Genomic DNA, 17,476 nt, shown 5'->3' on the forward strand with positions numbered 1-17,476 from the left:
CTGGCAAATGAAACACATGAGCGGTGGCTGCGATTGTGTGCGTGCCATTCCCATTCGTTTTCAATTGTGACGCGCTCTCTCTCGCCAGCTGGTCTGGCTGGCTGGCCAATCGGATTGCCGTTTCGGCTGCGCTCAGGTGGCATTCAATTAAATTTGTAATCGTAATCTATGCAATACGAAAGTCGTGTGTGTATACAATGCGCTCGCCGCTCATTCGTTCACTACACACAGACACAGACACACACACACTAACACAGGCGGGCACAAGCACATGCTGCTCGCACTCGCTTGCGTATGTGTGTCCGTATAAGCTGTGCCCCCCTGTGTGTGTTAGTGATACTACACTATGAAGCATATTTTAGGTGCTTGATTCGAGTGCTGTTTGTCTAGTTTGTAGTGGACGCGTTTTGCATAACGAAATCAACGCAAATGTGCTGTGTAGTGCCTTTGAGTGTATGTGTGAGTGTCTGTGTGTGTGTGTGTGTGTGTGTGTGTATGCGTGTATTGTTTGTGTATCTTTCAATCATAAATGTGCCGCTTTTTTATACGTGATTTAATTTAAAATACGCCCTTTTCATATGGAGAGCCGTAGTTTGTGGGGCGTTAACATTTGCGGCTTGCCTATGCCAAATGGCGTTTGATATGCAGTGTTAAGAAGGAAAACAGGCGAGGGAAAACCCAATCGAGCAAATTACACACTTTCCACAACCATTGGAAAAATAACTAAATACAACAAAAACCATGCCTTCGACTTGATTAATGCTTTGCGAGATAAATTACACTTGTAATGGCCCAAAAACAAGCTAGGTGGAATGAACGGTTTAGCTATATAGGTAATATAGAATGCCGTTGCCGTTACATTTTCCAGCAGCCCCCGCAAATAATTTCACTTACTGTTCGATTTTCACTAATTTGAGATTGATGAAAGCAGCGCAGCAGCGACGCAGCCCCAGCAGCGCCCCAGCAGTGAGAGAGAGTATATCAATTTTCGCCGGCCTGTCTGTTAAAACAAACATACACATATACAATATATAGATATGTATATATTGTAGGGAGCGCAGGCGCTCATCAAACACCACCAGGAGCAGCGCACACCCTGTCCGTCCGTCTGGCAGGGGCGGAGGGTGGGTGTACACCCCCCAAGCGCCAATGATGAGGCGGCGGCGGCGACGGCGACGGCGGCAGCGACCCACAGACTTGACTGATGATGAAGTGAGAAAGTAATTAAATACAATTTTAAATGTGACTAATGAGACGACGTCAAATTCGTGGCGCAAATGAGTTGGCCCAGGAGGGCCACGGGGTGGGCTGGTGCGGGCCAGTTGGGTGGGTGGGGGGTGGTGGGGCGTCTTCGAGCTGAACGCATTTATCAATATTCAATAAATAGAACGGCATTTTCGCACGCACACTACAACAGATACGCAGATCGTTTGTGCGTGTGAAACAAAATGTATCCACAAGATACGCGGCATAAGTGCGCGCACTTACACACACACACACGCACACGCACACACATGCCTATATGCCTTGGCAAGTATAACAATTACCGTTTGTTGTTGCCGTTGTTAACTTTCATTTGGGGCCTGGGCTATTTGATTTTCAAAGTACGTCCCGTCCGCATTTCAAATGCTAAAAATCAACGGTACAAAAAAAAAAAAAGCACAGGTGAAATTTGTTGTGAGCTGTTTTTGTGTTTAATTCGTAGATACATATATTGGTAAATACGTGTACGAGTACGAACATCGTTTATTTGTCAACACGTCCATTTCCTGCATTTTGTGTTTTAGCCGAAAATGAAATATGTACCCGAAACAATTCGAAAATAAATAAATAAGCGTATATGAATAGAGCGAAAAGGCGATACCAAGATACAGCTACAGCTACAAATACAGCCACAGATACAGATACGCATCTGTATGCGTTCAGATACATATATGTAGGTATTTACAGGTATTTCATGCTATTGTACACACATCCGTCGTGGCTTTTAGGGGCCTCATTAGTTGATGACTCTTACGAGTTTCAGATTTGAAAATTACACTTATCCATTGGACTTTGCAAGTGCGAGACTTCATAGGAAATATAACATGGGAATTCGTTTGGGAATCTGATATTCTGACTAAGTGCGGGAACTTTTCGCTCCGATAAACCGAATATGCGACTACATGTTTACAACATTCTTTTGCTCTTAAAGAAAAAAGCCGCAAGTTTACAAAACTTACTCATTTATCATTTTGGAAAATTCTCTGCAATGAGAAAATGTAAATGTTGCATTGATCTACTTTAGTATTTTATTATACTATTCTATTTTATTACTATTCTATACTATGAAGCAGAAATCGCTTTTATCTATTCGTATTTTATTTTTATCTATTAGTATTATCAATTGCATTGCAATTATTTTACATTTGGACATGTGTTCTTTAAGCGAGGCTTCAAAAGGTTTCAGAATTCATGGCATGGCAGAATTCATGGCAAAATTTTCAAGATTTTATGAGATATATAATATCATAGTAGAAGCAAAGGGCATTTTAAATTTCAAAAAGATGGCTGAATATCTTATGCCCACCCAAAGTTGTATTCGGTTTATTTGAAAATCTCGAATCATATAATAATCACAGTTTAACAGATCATTAGAATGCCCGCCCATTCACATATTTACTTTGATACCTGTTAGCGGCATGTGCTTGAGCCAAAATGGAGGCTTTCCCTCGGCGTGCTCGATAAAAAATGCGAATTTAATTACACGTAATTAGGCAGACATTTACAATTTCAACGCGCAACGAGGCTCAACGTAGGGTCAATTAATTAAACACCATTTAAGCCAATCATTAATTCATAAAATGCAATTTGTCAATCCGGGACTGGGACTGGGACTGCGACTGCGACGGGGACGGATAATCAAAAAAAGAGTTCGAGCAACGTGTGAGAAAGCGATTTTGTTGAACTAACAACTCTGTGAGTGGAACTCAACCTGTTTAGCATTCGGCTACGGCCCTGGGCCAGTGGCATAGCCAAAGCCAAAGCCAAAGCCAAATTGATTGACCAGATCAACGTGAACGAGCGTCGTGAATGAACTCGCAAAGCATCGCCGATAATTGATGATATTTAGCCTAGCCATATGCCGGACTATTTATCTGTATGCACAGCCCCAGCCAGAGCAAAATGTAGATGGCCAGCGGATCATTTTCAGATCGAATCGTTTCACACACTCACCCAGAATTGGCTTGCGGCTAACCAAAAAAAGAACCACCAAAATATTTCAATATTAATTTGTTTGTGGCCATCTCGTTGGTCGTGGGTCGCCTCTGGATAGCTCTAGCCTTTCAATACATCTCCCAATTAGTAGTAGAAAGACAGTTAGAAGCAATCGACGAATTCATTCACAAAAAAACCACTGAGCGTGATCTAGCCGAGAGTGCCCGACTGGGAGATATCCTCAAGCCAGCGACAAGCTGCCATTTCATGATTTCTTCCATACTCTGTCTTCTTCCCTTTATGCGCATAAATTATGCACTCTTGATTAGCTTCGGTACTCAGAGTCCGATCTTTATAAAACTTTAAGAGCTTATATATGACACTCAAATGTGTGCCAGTTTCTTTCTTTAAGGATGACATTTTTGTACACATTTTGGGGAGGAAAGGAGAAGGTATCCAATCTGTGTGTACTACAGAAGTATTCACATACCAAGTTGGTTGTATCTAGCTCTTATAATCTTCGTGCTATGCTTAAAAACCTACGTATGGAAATCGATATTTATTGAAATTACGAAAACATCTCATCTCATGTCGGAAATGCATGTTGAGCGCTTCTTGCGTATGTTATAAGGGATATATACTTCTAACTTCAAGTCTCTTCTGAGATGGACGCGTTCAGCTGAATCGACTCAGTTCTTGACCTTACATACCCCTTTTACAAAGAGCCCAGGGTATTAAAAACAGTATGCAGCTGGGCCAGATTGTCCAGTTATGCCGGGCTAACTATCATCATTAACTTGCCAGTTTTGGCTGTGGCAACAGCTCCATTTTTCGCGTCAACTTCCTCGCTGGCTAGTTTATTTAAATATAAATTTAGTTTTTTTTTGTTATTTTTCGGTTGAGTCTTGTTTTATTTTTTAATTTTTAATGAAGTCGAGCAAACGCTGCCAAAAATAGAATATCAATTTGGGCAAAAAGCATAACGGATGCGCCTGTCAATATTTTGACAGTTTCTCTCCCAGCATAAAGAGGCCCACAGAATGAGGCGAGCGAGCATTGGAGCAAGAATCGGAGCCAGCACGAGACTTTCTGACGTCGCATCTGGCGGGTCTCCGGCTCCATCTCCATCTCTGTCGCCATCTCCGTCTCTGTCTCCGTCTCTGTCTCCGTCTCTGGATCCGGTGCCGTGTAATGCACGCTGCCATTCCGGGAATGTTACAGCAAGCCTTTTAATTGAATTTCGCTGGGACTGCGGCTTCTGCTGCTGCTGCTGTTGCTCTGGACTGTTTTGGGGGCATATTTATTTTGAATCAACGCAACGAACGAAACAAATAAATGGATTTCTTGAATGTTTTTTGTATAAAACTTCAGAAATGATTAATATGCGCTAATGTTTTATAACTTTGCCCTTAATATGCGCATATCAAGCCGAACGCTCGTCCTGCTCCAGAGTCCGGAGTCGAAACAATAAAACCGATGCCCGATGTCAGAGTCCAGTAAAAGCCATCCACCCCCTGCCCCCGCCTACCATTCCCCTCGCCCTCGAGCGGGCCATAACCACAGCATTAAAATGCCAAAAGCGATAAAAGAATGAACTGTATCGCCTTTGTCTGGCATATAAATATGAAAAATACTCGCCTGTGTGTGTATGTGTGTCTCTCTGTTGTGTGCGTGTGTGTGTGTGTGTCTGGGCCCTGTCGGACGGTACGACACATCAACTGTTTGACTGATCTCGATCTTAACTGCTAATGACTTTAATCGTTAATCTCTGACATAAAAATTCTGATTGAAGCGCAATCTGAACAAAACTGCAATAAATTAAAAATACGCCTCGCATTTGTGAGCTTCTTTTCGAGTTTCCTTTAGTTTTTTTTTTTCTAAATTTTCGATTACGGGTGGCATTCAACTTTATTCGTTGCCACTCTTTTTAACTCTTTGCAATAATTCTTGGTATCGATTAGTCGAAGCGAATTGCCAGCACGTTCACAAAACAAATTTAGGAGCTGAAAGTAAAGCATTCTCTTTGTACAAAACCTTTCAAATAATATGTGAATAAATATTAATGGACAATTCATGAAATTGAATTGAGCGAATGCAATATTTAAGTTGAACATTCTATACTTGTTTGTATTGAAAACTTGATCAATTGCCGCCTTCGAGGCAAGTATTCATATTTATTTTAAGAATTGAAACATTTTACACATTACAGACTCTCCCCGTGAAGACTAAGTTTGTTTGAGAGCGATAGCTGAAAATGCAAATGAAAAGTTTATATATCCTTTTTCTGTACCAGTAAATATTTCTACAAATATTTTCAATACTAAAACAAATATTACAAAATGAAATTGTGGCTATAAAGTACTTAAATCACTCCTGACATAATAAATTAATAATAATTTATAATTAACTATAATCGGTTTATTTAGACCATTTTTGTCTACATCTTCAATTTTGTTGTACATTTGTAACGCGCCATATTCATGCATACACATATGATCCAAAGGAACTTTATATCGTATATAGGCTGACTAATTTCATCCAATCAAGAATTATGGCTTTGTAATTTACATTTTGCAACCTTGTGCTGTAAGTGTGGCTAATAGTTTAATTATATTTCCGTAATGTTCCATTCATATTAACAGTTTAGACGTAAACAACAATAATCCAACCAGTTTTTGTGATTGCAACTTTTTTTGAATAGGCACACATTTATGATACCCTATAATGTCGGCAGTCTGAAGTGTGCACTAAATTGCGTTAATTTCATTATGCTCGCACACATAAATGCCAAGTATATTGCGAACACACACACACACACACACACACACACACACACACATGCACACACACAAAGTCGGGGGCGATTATAAAACCATAAAAATACAAACACAATGCGAATGACATCAATAATGACATTGAATTTGGTAGCTGTTGCTGTTGGTGGTGTGTTAATGTGTTCTGCGCTACAGCCTTGGGCAGGGCATGCTGATTTTTAGACCGAACTCGTAACACTTGGGGCTTGGAGTTAGTCAGCGTGCGGACAAATAGTTTATTGTGATTAGTTATTAAATTAAATATAAATATCATAGCTGAGCAGAATATTCTATACTCTACCCGTAAACTCACCAAGGGTAGTTGACTGTGAAAACTGCGAAGAACTCATCAATACGTATCTGACATTGTCAAAACGTCTAAAAGGGTATTCGTTATTCGACTTGCCCAAAATGAGCAGGTTTCATTAGGTTTGTTTTTCTGTACTCGTGCCACCCTCTTAGTTGGGCATTTTGTTGTATACTTTTATACGGTATGCTTGCGCCCGCTGCTTTATTTATTGTGTGTTTATATGCGCCGCAATTGAGGCAAAGACATGGGCAATATCAATATATATAATAATAGGGCCCACAAGCGATTGCGGTTGGGCGTGGCGGGCGAGGGGGCGGCAGTTGTTTGGCTTCGATAGGTGTTACGTATGCGACATGTTGCACGAAGGAATGCCTGAAATCACATCACATTCACGAGCGGCGAGTGACGCGTTTGCCCACACGTAAGCAGAGCAGAATGTCATGTGAAATGCCGAGAAAGTCAACCAACTATTTCGATAAAGAAATTATATTAAATTGAATGCGAACAGCATAGCGGCAACAGCGGCAGCCGGGCCCAAACATGTCCAGCTGTTGACGTCCATTGCCGGAGACAAGAACAACAAACAATACGAAAATAAATAAATAAATTAGCAGACGCCAACAGCCAGATTCGAGCTGAATTCAAATTTAAAACTCTTGGCCAGGCCAAATAAGATTGACGACAGCGACACGTTGATTAATTAATCTGATGCCTGGCTGACATCTCAGGCGTCCAAATGGCGCGCATCCCATAGTCAGTTTTGCAAATGCTCGTGTATCCGTCAGATACACAGATACACAGATATACAAATACAAGCGCACTGCGTTTGCATAATGCGCGACACAGGAAGTGTTGCGTTTTGTTTAGACCACATTAAGCACGCCCACGCTGTGCCTCAGCTCCAGCTATTCAATTGTCATATCAAAATTAAGTGTGTATGTGTGTGTGTGTGTAAGTGTGTGTGTGTGTGCGTGTGAAATCAAATCCCATATAGCATGACATCAAACAATTCCACAGTTGCTGCTGTCCATTCGCAGCATACACATTTAATTTGGTTGACTTTTATAAATCGCTACATATCGCACAATGTTTGAAAATTAAAAAACCAAAATGAAAATACACACATATATGTATATATAACACATATAAAAAATATATAGAAAATATAAGCTTGAGCAGTTTTCTATTTATCAGAATGCGCCTGGTTTTGATATGAAACAAAAAAAACGCCAACAGCAGCAACAGAAATAAAAGCAGACTGTTTATTTTTGTAAATCTCTGTTCATTAAAGTTTGTGCGTGTGTGTGTGCCACGTTTTTGCGTAAAGGCAGCGATTAGCCTTAATGCCCCCAAATCCATTTCCAGCACGACTAGAATACACATATATTAACAGGTAACTATGTGTGTGTGTGTGTGTGTGTGTGTGTAGGTATTTATATAGATTTTCAGCCATGCACAAATTGACTTGTCTAACGCTTATTAGCGGCCTTTGACCTTTTTGTGTCATCGCCAGTCGCTTAATTAATGTGCCAAGCAATTAATTGCAAACTAGCAACAACAACAACAATTTGTTGTGGCCAACGATCGTCTATCTCTTTAGATTCATTGATATGGACACTCGCATGAATGTTTATGGCCAACGGGGCGTATTAAATTTACGACCGTGCATTAAAATGTTGCAACAAAATGGCCGCCAGCCGCCAGCCGCTGGCCCGCTAGCCAACACTGGCGGGGCCAAATAAAAAACAAAAGGTTCAACACTCGAATTATAATAAACGTCGTCTTCTCAACGGCAATAAATAATAGACAGCAACGAAATAGGTATAACTTTTTACATCGAACTCGTTGATATGCCCAGTCAACAGACAGAGACAGCAATAGCCGACGACGGCGGCCACAGCGAGCTGGAAGTAAAAGGGAGGGCACGAGGCAGCAAGAACAAGTGAGATATGGCCAGATAGACAGAGATAGACAATTACAATAAGGCACAGACCCATCGCGAATAAGCCAAGCACTAAATTACGTGCACAGTGGGCCATTTAGGCAAAGAATCTCAACGGCATGTGGGCTAAAGAAACAGTGCTGCAAAACGGTGTTAAATGAGAGATAAAAGCTGATTTTGGTTAAAGCTAGGCTGGAACAAAAGTCTGGGGTTAACACCTTAAAGCTAACTCCCTGTTGGTTAGTTCGATATTATTACATATTTATTTTATTTTCTATATATTTATTTTGTATATTTTTATTTTTATTTTCTATGCAATTATTTATATTTATTTTCCGCATTTTTCTTTTGCTATTCCAATTAACAACTCAGATAATAATTTATTTTAATTTCACATTCCTGTGTTGTATTTGTTGCACTTTCGGCGAATGTTTATCGGCTGTGAACCACTGTAATTCGCCTCGAACCGCGACCGCTGTTGCTGTACTTTTGTCATATGGAAAATCATATTGTGCTATGTATATGGATGATGTATTTGCCTTTTTTTTATGTTTTTATGCTTAAAAATGCAGTCAGCTAAAGAGCAACACTTCCACACACACACACACACATATATATATATACAGTTACAATGTAATACCTGACATGAGCAGCAGCAACAACAACAACAACAACACTTCGCTGGCTCTGACAGTGAATGAAGCAATGCAGGCAGACTGACAGACAGAGGAGAGGCAGGGCGACAGGGAGACAGAGGAGAGACAGTGTGAGCAAAGCTGTGTTGGCCGGTGAGAGTTGATGCTGATGCCAACAGCAAATGGCTCATAGCTTTTCCTTAACGCTGATCGATTGCAAATAGGTCTAGGGATCTAAACGCCCCTTTGGCCTCAGTTGAGCTGCGCTCGAGTCGGAGCTGCAGTCGGCAGTTTCTCAGCCATTGCGCATTGGCCCTTAACTTCATTATGGCAATGGCGATCGTCATTATATACATATATATATATGTATATATACGGTTCGTGATCATCAGGTCGATAATTGATTGCCACATAATTTATGTCATTTCATGTGCGTGCCGTTTGCAAAATGTGAAATGCAGCGATGCGCAGCGAATCTGGCAACCATTCGCACTTGCAGTCGCCGCTGCAGTCGCCGCTGCAGTCGCCGCTGCAGTTGCAGTTGCAGTCGTCGCGACGTAGAACAGTAAAAATAAAAATCGTTGCTGTTAATAGGTTTCGTACTATTGTTATAATGCGTAGACTCCACCTCCCCATGACGCAGATCCAAGCACGACTCCAGCTTTTAACTTGAGCCTCACAATGTTTGTTATGTTAATGAACTTTGGGACCCTGTCGAGCACAGGCACAGGCGAATATCGCTGCATGTGCCGCACACACATCCCCATTCTCTCTCTCTCTCTCTGTCTGCCTCTCTCTGTGTCCAAGTCAGCCAAACTTTCATCATTAAAGAAAATTATAGCCAAGTTGCTGTAATGCAGACGGACGACACTGACGTTGACGACGACGACGACTCTGGCAGCGACTGGGGCACGGTCCTAGCCTCTGAGGCGGGCGAACATTCCACACACAAAAAGTGTTTATGGCCAGAAATCCGTCAACATATTAACACTAAATTTTAAAACGTACAAGCGTGTTTATGCATATATATATATGTATAAATATATATATATATACTCATGTATGCACACATTCACACACACAAACGTACGTCTGACCCACGACGAGTCCAAAGCCGGATCCCATGGCTGGCTTTTTGATATGCACAGCATATGTTTTGCTTGTCTATTATTCGTCGCATTCTTGGGCTGGCGAATGAGACGAGTCTACACATCATTTTAATGAGTCGCTTAAGCTAAACGCTCTCTAGAGCAGGCAAATTTTATTTCTTGAATTCGTAGCTCTCAAATTCGCATTTTGTGTAAATTTATATGATAATCCTTTCGCATTATTCGTCGATATTGGATTAAAAATGCGAGTCGAGTTTGGTTGGAATTGTCACCACCAGACTAACATGGGCAGAAATCGTCATGGCTGTCAAATCTTTTGTTAGTTAGTTTTTTGCAAGCATTTAAAGCTTTTTAGAAATATGTAAACTTCGATTTTGTAATAAGAATCGTACGGATGGCGAGTTTCATGATAGGTAAATCGTATCATGTGGCTACTTTTTTCCCCTAAAGTTACCAGTTCTTTTTATTAAAATATGTTTTTATCTTTTCAGATTGACGGACTCGGGAACTTCGATCGATTCTAAAAACTTCTACAAATCCAACAAAATCTGGTTCGCACTATATTTAAGGCAAACTACTAAGTACTAACTTTTCTTAATAATTTTTCATTTTGTTGCTTTCAGCCAAATCTGCAGCGCTCAAGGACAAAAACAAATCAATATTGTTAAATGACTGCCGATTGTTTTAACGCAGATCAATGCAGCTGGAAAATACCCCAACCCAGTTCGATTCTGTAAGGATATGGCCGAGCTATGGCTATCTTCTTTCGTTAGAGTACTCATATCTTTTATGGCTTGTTTTACTCAAGTATGCATTTATCTTTTCAGAATGAAGGATTCAGGGACTCAAATCGCTCTTAAGGACCTCCACGACTCCAACAAAGTCAAGTATGGACTGTATTTAAGCTAGATATAGACATTTTAAATTAATTTTTCTTTTTGTTATTTTTAGGCAAATCAGCTGCACACAAGGACAACGAATGTGTAGATATATTCTTAGATGACCGCAACAAGTTTAGATGCAGATCGATGCAGCTGGTAATTACGATTCTAACACACCAAGATTTTTTAAAATCTTCAAGGATATGGCCGAGCTATAGCTATTTTTCTAAAAAGGATATCAATATAAAACTGGCCATAGCTTGGGCATTGCCAGGACTAGCGGTATGCCTATCTGCCAGAAAAGAGTCTTTGTCTTGCTCATTCAGAATATTTAATGGAAAGGACGAAAGTCCTTCAAGCAGCCAAGATATAAGGACATTTGTTTCTTACTTTAAAAATGCTATAGCTCAATCATATCCTTGCGGATTCTTCCAAATCCTGTATCAAGCAATGCGCCTGGAAAAGGACCATAAACTGGCCAAAGGACATCCAAATCGTCCTTGTGGTTTCAGAAATATGGCCACTTTTCTAAAAAGGACATTTTATTTTTAGTCATAACTCGGCCAAATCCTTAAGGATATCAAAAGGATATACCTCTTTGAACTCGCCAGGAGCAGTTCTATCGATTGGCATTCAAGGATTTCCATGATTCGACAAAAAATTTCACCTCAAATTTTCCTAGGGGTTTGGTCGCAAAAATGAAAAAAACCAAAAAATTCCGGGCTAACTTTGCCATTTGAAGGACGATCGGGATGTCCTTTGGACAGTAGATAGTCCTTGCCCTCCCATTTAAGAATTAACAACCCAAAGGACGAAAGTCCTTCAAACAACGAAGTTTTAAGGACATTTTTGTTGAAGGAAAATAGGCCATAACTCGGCTATATCCTTGAGTATCCTGTCGGGTCATGTGTCAAAAAAATTGTATTGACCAGGACTACCAACTGGCCAAAGGACATCAAGATCGTCCTTGTAGTTTCGAAAATATAGCGATTTTACTGTAATTTTGCAATTTCGGCCAATTTTCGTTCGCCCCGCGACTGAAATTTTACCAAGTCCATGATTCTTAGATGACCCCCCAATGTTTTGATGCAGATCGATGCAGTTCGTCTCCACGATCCTAAGGCACCATGTCCTTTGAAAATCTGCAAGGATATGGCCGAGTTATGACTATTTTCCTTTCTTAAGGAACTCATCTGTTTTATGACATTTTTTACTAAAATACGCTCTTATCTTCACAGATTGAAGGATTCAAGGACTCCAATGGATTCTAAGGACCTCTACGGCTCCGACAAGGATATCCCAACAAGGATCGGAAGGATATTTAGCCAAATATAGCTATTTTAAGTAAAAATAAGAAATTCATTAAGAATACAACAAATTTGTTAATGTTAATACAAATAAATAAAAAATTTATTAAAAATTACTAAAGAAATTCCTGTTTTTTTTATTTAAAACGAAGACCCAGCCGCTGTCGAGGGCGCCCCTTTTGGGTATGCAATAGATTTTTTCGGCAGCTGAAAAATTTTTTGTCGACCTTCTGGGCATTTCTGTTCGCCTGGTATTTTGGCTGAATTTTTGAAAAATCTCGGCTGCTAACGGCCGCCCCTTATGCAATGCAATTCTAACGACCGTTAATTTTTCCCTTTTTTTGCAGCTAAATATCCTTTTTGAATAAAAAAAACTTGAATTTGTTATTTTTTTATACATTTTTTATTTATTTGTATTAACATTAACAAATTTGTTGTATTCTTAATGAATTTCTTATTTTTACTTAAAATAGCTATATTTGGCTAAATATCCTTCCGATCCTTGTTGGGATATCCTTGTCGGAGCCGTAGAGGTCCTTAGAATCCATTGGAGTCCTTGAATCCTTCAATCTGTGAAGATAAGAGCGTATTTTAGTAAAAAATGTCATAAAACAGATGAGTTCCTTAAGAAAGGAAAATAGTCATAACTCGGCCATATCCTTGCAGATTTTCAAAGGACATGGTGCCTTAGGATCGTGGAGACGAACTGCATCGATCTGCATCAAAACATTGGGGGGTCATCTAAGAATCATGGACTTGGTAAAATTTCAGTCGCGGGGCGAACGAAAATTGGCCGAAATTGCAAAATTACAGTAAAATCGCTATATTTTCGAAACTACAAGGACGATCTTGATGTCCTTTGGCCAGTTGGTAGTCCTGGTCAATACAATTTTTTTGACACATGACCCGACAGGATACTCAAGGATATAGCCGAGTTATGGCCTATTTTCCTTCAACAAAAATGTCCTTAAAACTTCGTTGTTTGAAGGACTTTCGTCCTTTGGGTTGTTAATTCTTAAATGGGAGGGCAAGGACTATCTACTGTCCAAAGGACATCCCGATCGTCCTTCAAATGGCAAAGTTAGCCCGGAATTTTTCGGTTTTTTTCATTTTTGCGACCAAACCCCTAGGAAAATTTGAGGTGAAATTTTTTGTCGAATCATGGAAATCCTTGAATGCCAATCGATAGAACTGCTCCTGGCGAGTTCAAAGAGGTATATCCTTTTGATATCCTTAAGGATTTGGCCGAGTTATGACTAAAAATAAAATGTCCTTTTTAGAAAAGTAGCCATATTTCTGAAACCACAAGGACGATTTGGATGTCCTTTGGCCAGTTTATGGTCCTTTTCCAGGCGCATTGCTTGATACAGGATTTGTAAGGATCCGCAAGGATATGATTGAGTTATAGCATTTTTTAAATAAGAAACAAATGTCCTTATATCTTGGCTGCTTGAAGGACTTTCGTCCTTTCCACTGAATATTCTGAATGAGCAAGACAAAGACTCTTTTCTGGCAGATAGGCATATCGCTAGTCCAGGCAATGTCCAAGCTATGGCCAGTTTTATATTGATATCCTTTTTAGTAAAATAGCTATAGCTCAGCCATATCCTTGAAGATTTTCAAAAATCTTGGTGTGTTAGAATCGTAATTACCAGCTGCATCGATCTGCATCTAAGCTTTTTGCGGCCATCTAAGAATACATCTACACATTTGTTGTCCTTGTGTGCAGCTGATTTGCCTAAAAATAACAAAAATTAATTTAAAATGTCTATATCTAGCTTAAATACAGTCCATACTTGACTTTGTTGGAGTCGTGGAGGTCCTTAAGAGCGATTTGAGTCCTTGAATCCTTCAATCTGAAAATATGAAAACATATTTTAATAGAAGAACAAATAAAAGAGATGAGTTCATTAGGGATGGAAACTAGCCATAACTCGGCCATGTCCTTACAGATTTTGAAAGAACAGCAAAAGATCCTTGATGTCATGGAAACTATAAGGACAGCACCTGTGTCCATTCAATCGAATTTATACAGAACTTACAAGGATCTGCAAGGATAGTCTAACTTATGGCTTTTTTAATGTAAGAAACTCACGTCCCAATTAATAGGCTGCAGAAAGGACTTTCGTCCTTTTAATTAAATATACTGAATGGCCAAAGACTCTTTTCTGGAAGATGGGCATACCAATAGTCCTGGCAATGCCCAAGTTATGGCAACTTTTATAATGATATCCTTTTTCGAAAAATATCCGTAGCTTGGCCATATCCTTGTAGGTGTTTTAGGTAGGTTCACCAGCTGAATCGATCCTCTATTATTTTGATTTGCAGATCTGCAGATTTGACTGAAAAGAACAAAATTAATGTATAAAATACTCAATCTGGCTTAAATACAGTCTGAACCTGAACCCTTTGTTGGATTTTTAGAAGTCCTTAGAATAAATTGGAGTCCTTGAATCCTTCAATCTGAAAAGATAAAAATATATTTGAATAAAATAATCCATAAAATATAATGAGGACAGATATATCCACAATTTATTTATTAATAGAAGACCAGATTTTCCTTGCCTAGGATATGCTTTCCATCAAAGTCGCATTCATTAACAGTTAATGAGCACTGTTGATCTTGAAGTGTTGTCCGTAAGGAATTATTGGTCTTAAGTATTTAGATTCCCAGAAGGACTTTCTTGATAATCGAGAAATTTAACTCGGGCTCATTTAGGGTACGACTTACAAAGCAAATTGAATTCCTGATCGCGATTTATAGTTTTATTCAATCTACAATATTTTGAAATATTAATTTATTTCGATTCCACTTCTGTTCCACCCATTTTCCACCCGTAGAAAGTATCGAATTTAATCGATTTTCCTTAGGTTTCCATTCTGAAGAATCTAGAAGAATGAAGAATCTAAGGCTCTTGCTTTTTTTGAAAGCTAAATAAAATGAAAACTGTCTTAAGTTAAGAAAAATTTAGTTAGCGAAGTGTTCGCACAACAAGCCCAGAGCAAACATGTCGTTAAGTCAGCTAGCCTCATAAATTCATTAGAGTCGAGTCAATTAATAACTGCGCTAATAATATCTATTTAGCACCCACTCTTGTTGGCGTTCTTGTTCCCCCCGGCCCGATCATAGCTGCATCGATCACTTGACACCCGCACAGCCTCCCTTTTGCGGAGTGCGTGGGGGAAGTGGAGGAGGGGGTGTGTCGATGAAATGATTATTGAAAACATTGTTGTGGCCGCAAAGTCGGAGCACTCTTGAGGGTCTGTTGGGGAATGGGGGCTTGCGCCAACTGGCTGGATAGTTAGATGGCTGCATTTTTATTTTGCTTCCGCTGTGGCAGCGATGAAAGATGCCGAAATACTTAAACGATTTTTAATAATTTTATGAGTTTTCCGCGAAGATGTACGCATAAAATACAACAAATGAAGAGCAAAAGCAACGTTATACGCCCTTCATGATTTACAGACTAGCAGCAGCAGAAGACGACGATGACGATGACGAGGATGAGGACGACGACGAGGACAAGGATGAGGACGAGGAGGATGCCTGTGCTTGGGACTGGGACTGGAACTGGAATTGGGGCTGACCTGGTATCTTGCTCTGTAGGCTCGATGACGTTGCACATTGGTTCTGACTGTGACAAACAGGCAGCCAAATAATAGTCCCTTTTAAACAACATTTTAGAAAAAAGCTATTCTGATGAATAACACAAATAAGAAAAGGATATGCCAACTATAAGATATCCTAACTCACATTGTGACTTACACAAGTACAAAAATTTTAAAGGAATTCGTGTGAGGATCAATCGTTAATATTTTGACTTAATGGTTCTTCCTTTCCTTCCTAATATTAATATAATAATATTGTATTATATATACTTTCAATTTTTACTGTTGTCAATTAATAGTTTATACTTTCTAAACATTAATAAAATATTCAAAGAAATCGAATTTTGATTTCTCATTAAAATTCTGCGACATCTTTGGGAGTGTTTTCTGCATAGCTCGACCCACTGTGCGAAACTGAAATGTTTTCATTTTGATCTCTTTACGCTGCGTTGGTGTTCGGGGTCTTTGCTGATGCCACGGTTCTGGTTCTGGTTCTGGCTGCCTTACACACATTTATTTACATCCACACACTCATTCATGGTGCGTGTGTGTGTGTGTGTGAGCGAAGAGTCGCATTGAGTTTTTTCATCTTTTGCAACAAGTTTACAGCTTGTTGCGCATCGGCTGTGATTTGCAGCGTTTAATAGGCGCACTTCAAATGCTTCGCTGTGTCTGTGCGGCTGCGGCTGCGGCTCCCGCTGCAAATGATTTCTCTGAATTGCTTTATTATAAGTACCACACGTGGGCGCGCATACAGCTGCCCCCTTCCCGCTGCCTCCCTTCCCGCCTACCGCCTACCGCCCATCGCTGACTGTTCAGACCCGGCTCTGATTTAGATTCGGATGTTGAGGCCGACTGAGTATGAGCGCGGCGCGGCGCGGCGCGATGCAGCCCCCGGGCTTTAATAAATTTTATAGTCACACGAGAAAGAATCGTAGACTCTGGACAGTTGGGCCACCTTTTGGGTGGCCGGGGGCGCGTATCAATGCCTTGTTTATTACTAATTGAATTTGCTGCTGCCTGCTGCCCGATTCAACAAAAGGTGAAATCAATTGACCAACTCGACAGACAGGTGTGAAAATTGAAAAACCTGTAAAAACTGAAGCGACAAGTTCCGAGAGCTGACACTGAGCTTAGCTGAGAGAGCGGTCACTCGATTTCCGCTTTAGCCCGGCTTTCCCACGCTGACTTTGACTGCATTTTGGACGCCGCCGACGCTGACGATTGTTGGGCAATTAATTAGCACTGCGTGAAATTATTGGACGACAGCGAGTGTACGAGGTGTGTGCATAGCAATTACCCCAGCTCGCAGGTTAAATTGCTGCCCTGGGAAAATACGTGAAAAAGCCCAGCGCTAAGCACGCCCACGTTTAAGGCGCTCAGCTATTTTGAGCTATGGCCCGTCCGTCCGATTTGGTTTAGCCGAGAAACACATTAAACTGTGCACAGTTTTCAGTGCTGTCCAATCACAATAAAATGCCGCCCAACCGACAATTACGCCGCACATTTTTATGCCCGCCAAAGCTGTGCAAATTCCCACAGTGTCTGAGGCCCTTGTGGGTGCTGCTGTGCATCGACCACACAGCAGGGATGGTCATTTAATTAGCTAACTCAATTAAAAGAGCGTAAAAATGCAATTGAGTCTTGGGCCCTGCACAAAGGGCATCAGGTG

General features: G+C 40.3%; 2 long non-coding RNA genes across 3 annotated transcripts in view; one reads left to right on the forward strand and one right to left on the reverse strand.

Moving 5' to 3' along the window:
* The window catches only part of LOC115761085, a 54,093-nt gene extending 41,833 nt beyond the window's left edge, over nt 1–12,260 (forward strand). Inside the window, exons 1-6 of one of the 2 annotated variants that reach the window (XR_004017709.1) lie at nt 382–453; nt 10,499–10,558; nt 10,631–10,740; nt 10,835–10,894; nt 10,959–11,044; nt 12,127–12,260. This is a non-coding gene — a long non-coding RNA (uncharacterized LOC115761085). Of the gene's footprint in view, nt 1–381; nt 454–10,498; nt 10,559–10,630; nt 10,741–10,834; nt 10,895–10,958; nt 11,045–12,126 lie in introns of those variants that run through there. The other variant, XR_004017708.1, reaches the window with a different exon arrangement.
* Nucleotides 12,261–12,631: 371 nt separating this feature from the next.
* On the reverse strand, nt 12,632–14,255 carry LOC115760771. The gene is made up of 4 exons (XR_004017684.1): nt 14,146–14,255; nt 13,992–14,051; nt 13,848–13,933; nt 12,632–12,765 (listed from the first exon to the last, which is right to left on the reverse strand). It is a non-coding gene; the product is annotated as an uncharacterized LOC115760771 (long non-coding RNA).
* Between the last annotated feature and the right edge of the window lie 3,221 nt (nt 14,256–17,476).

The sequence above is a fragment of the Drosophila novamexicana genome, unplaced genomic scaffold (genome assembly GCF_003285875.2).
Source record: "Drosophila novamexicana strain 15010-1031.04,08,12 unplaced genomic scaffold, DnovRS2.1 tig00000462-arrow-pilon, whole genome shotgun sequence".
NCBI lineage: Eukaryota > Metazoa > Arthropoda > Insecta > Diptera > Drosophilidae > Drosophila > Drosophila novamexicana.